This window comes from Typopeltis vanoorti, chromosome 8 (assembly GCF_054136105.1).
Source record: "Typopeltis vanoorti isolate ZY-2024b chromosome 8, IOZ_Tvanoo_1.0, whole genome shotgun sequence".
NCBI lineage: Eukaryota > Metazoa > Arthropoda > Arachnida > Uropygi > Thelyphonidae > Typopeltis > Typopeltis vanoorti.
In genome coordinates, this window is record NC_143556.1 from 78,861,903 (window position 1) to 78,865,905 (window position 4,003).

Consider the following 4,003-nt stretch of genomic DNA (forward strand, 5'->3'; position numbering starts at 1 on the left):
AGGGAAATTAAGCAGGAATTGCAGAAGAAGAGAAGGTTATGGAGAAAATATAAACTTCGAAGATGTGAACAGTTGCATGAAATATATAAAGTGCAGCCAAGAAAAGTAACAAGTATAACAAGAAAGGCGAAATTAGAGTATGCGAAACAGGCTAAGAAAAATCCCACAGAAATTTTTCTGTTATGCAGCTAGCTAAAGAAAGAATGATTATGGGAAGATAACTCCGCTGGATGAAGATGGCGCAAAAGTGACCAAGGAGGAAGTTCTTATGAAGTTATTCAGTGATATCATTTTGATAAGGTTTTTCATACTGATGGTAATGATACTATTCTAAGGAAGCAAGAAGTTGAGGAATTAATACTTCAACCTAATTACTTGAAGGTCAACGAGGTAGAAGTGTATGATTGCGTAAGTCATATTGATGTGAATAAGGCTATTGGACTAGATGGAATTTCACCACATGTTATGAAAGAATGAGCTAAGGAACTGACACTTCCGTCGACTCGGTTGTTTAATGAGAGTCTAGTGTCCTCAACAATCCCTAATGAGTGGAAAGGGGGCAGGATTGTTCCATTGCACGAAGGTGGAAGCAATACGGATGTTTCAAATTACAGACCAGTTTGCCTGGAATGGTTGATAAAATCGTGGAGATTGGTTAGGAATAGAATACAACAGTGTTTCTCAACCTTCCTAAGCCTAAGGACTAGTAAAATGCCTAAAACGATTCTATGGACCACTAAGTTACAGAGGCATAGCTGGGGGGGGGGGGGGGGGAATCCTCCCTGGGAGGCACTTTTTTGGCGTTTAAGAAATCTTGCCATACTGCTATAAAAGAGTAACTGAGTGATGAAATATACTTCGACAATGTTATCGACGATTTTGCGAACAGAAAAGAAAGAAAAATAACATTTTAGAATGGTGGAATTAAAGTTTTACTTCAAAAATAAACATAGTACTTTTAATTTATTTCGCTATACGTCGTTTTGATTTTGTAATTTTTTTAGAAACCTATGTAGGAATTACCAACATTTCGAAAAAACTGTGCCATTTATAACATAAATCTAAAAGCATGCTTTGAATACATATGGAAACATAATTAAATTGAAAGTAAACGATTAAAAGTGTATCATCATTGAACAAAGTTTTAATTTTTATTTAACAAATAATATGATATAATTATGTTACTGCTTACTTTTAATGAGATAGTTGAGCTTCTCGCCCTTGCAGAGTTGCTGGATATCTGGCTCAATATTCGTCAACTTCAGTCAAAGATCGGTACACACACTAAGACGATTTCTGTATTTTGTTTTTATTTGAAGGGGCGATGAAAATCCTTTCTCACAAAGATAGGTTGTAGAAAACTGCAAGACGATTTTCAATGCTTCTTTAGATAATTCAGGAAATTCACTTCTCACTGAGGGCGAGATCCAAAATCGAACCAAACCAACTTCACTGCATTGCATTTTAAATCCACTCTCACTTGAAAACTCAATTAAGTGTTCTTTTTTCGATAACGAAAGGTCGTTCTCGTGAAATGGATCGCGAACCCACAGAAATTTCTTATAAAAATTATTCGGAAAATATGTTTCAGATTTTTGAGGTGGTCACAGACTCTTTCCAGAAACTCAGAATCAACAAAAATATCATTTTCCACTAAAAATGATTCCAATGTTGGAAAAGGTGCAAATTGTCTTTTACATAATTAATCCTTAAAACCAGTTTTTTCTCAAATGCCTTTATTTTGTCGTAGGCATCAAGAACAGTTAAAGAATTTCCCTGAAGGGAGAGATTTAGTTCATTTAATTTCGAAAAAATGTCTGAAAGATAGGATAGTGTTGATAACCATGCTTCGTCAACAAGGAGTGATGCAAAATCAGAATTACGTTCATTTACAAATAATAAAACTTCGTACCTTAACTGAAATAACCTTGTTAGTACTTTGCCCCTGGAAAGCCAGCGAATTTCAGAATGAAACAAGTTTTATATATTCACTGCCCATTTCTTCGCAGAGTACTGAAAATAATTTGTTATTTAACGGTCGAACTTTAATAAAATTAACTAGATTTACAGAGTTATATAGCACAGTTTTAAATTCTGGTGGCATTCCTTTGGTGGCTAACGCTTCCCTATGTATGAAACAATGTACCCAATTCATATCGGGAGCTACCTCCTTTACCTTAGAAACAACCGCACTATGCCTGCCTGTAAGGGTGCGAGCTCCAACCCAACAGAAAACCATAATTTTTTTCTACTGGATCCCTTTGTGCAGGCCCAGCCGGTGGAGGGTGCGAAGTGTGCAATATACACAGGCGCCTAAAAGATGTCAAAAAATATGAGATAAGCGTTTAAACGAACAACGAATGGTACATATATAATTATGAATGTAAGTCGTCTTCCAGATCAACTAACGCGGGGACCAGTCGAAGAAAGGCTAAGAAAAAATTCCTCCAGTCGGCGACTAGACTTGAACTTAAGTCAAACTCCAAGCGCCACTTCCACTGAGCAACAGGCCTCACTGTAAAACGGTTTTGATTTGTTTTTCATTTCCTGTTCGTTTTTTTTTCACACTATTCAAAAAAATTGGAAAGGCACCAAACATTAGTCGCACAAGAAAAATACTAGGCGGCGGCGCTGCCTTTGTGTATTATGTACTTGAGAATGTGAAATATTTCTTCTCCAGTTGTTCGGGATGGCAAAGTTCTACAAAACAGAATATCATGATGAAAGTTATCGTGCACATATCTTACTTAGCATATTAACTGCGCAACGTTTGTAACATCAGTCTCGTTTATTTGTAACGCATAATAAGGGCTCTTCTTAACTCTTTCGATTAACTTAGATTCTACGTCACCTGCCATATCATTAATTCTGCGACTGACGGTGTCAGCTGAAAGAGGAATCAAATCAACATCTTTTAGTAACTTGTTGCCAGATATTTTTGTTTTCGCTATGTGCAAACTAGCAAACTAGTAATGGAACCCATGGCCGAAACTATATCTTTCCCATGATTTAATATCCCTAAGCATTTAATTTAATGTCGCTGAAAAAATTCAATTTGCTTATTTTTCAAGTCATAATGTTTAGTTTCTAAATGTCAGAGTTTCGGAAGTTTCATGCCCTCTTTCGACAACATTTCATAACACAAAACATATTGAGGTTTCTGTTCACTTTCATCTCCACACCAAGTAAACCCAAATTCCAAATATGAACTGTTATATTTCCTACTGTATATATATATATATATATTTTGAACTGTTTGTTTCTTCTACTTTAATAGTATCAGATTAACTCACCGTTACAACACGTGTATCACAACTAGGGTTAGCATCGCCTGTTTCATTTGCTCTTCTTTTCAAAGTCATAGTTCTAAGCCATTTTCCATCAAATATATAAATACAGGGGTTAACTAACGACACACTATGTCCAAGTATCATTTAGCACTTCTGAAGATTGGTTGAAGGAGGGAATCCTTCAATAATAAAAATCAATAAACAACAAGCAATTGGTTGAAATGTGGATAACACATGTTCACTTCAAATCTGACAAAACAGCAAGGGAAGGTAAAAGCAATAAAACTATACTGTTGTTCACTTCACCCCTCTTTTATTATTCTGCAGCTGCAAATTTAGTGGCAGAATGAAGAATAATAAAAGAGGGGTGAAGTGAACAACAATAGTTTTATTGCTTCCGCCTTTGAACAATCTGACACTATTTGTTGGTTTTTTTTTAAGTCCACATTGGATTTCAATAATTTTTACTAATCATCATCATCAAATTCCTGCCATGTACTCTCAAGGGGTGTACAAGATATGATAGCACTACATGAAAAATTTACATCATTACTAACTTCCTATCTACAATTTTCCTCCAAATCAGTCTGTTACTTGTCAAGACTCCAATATTATCAGATCTTATATTTCTATCATCTAAGTCACTTTGTACCGTATCAATCCACCCAGCGCTCACCGCATCTGGGTGACAAGGAACAAATATGAAATATTTA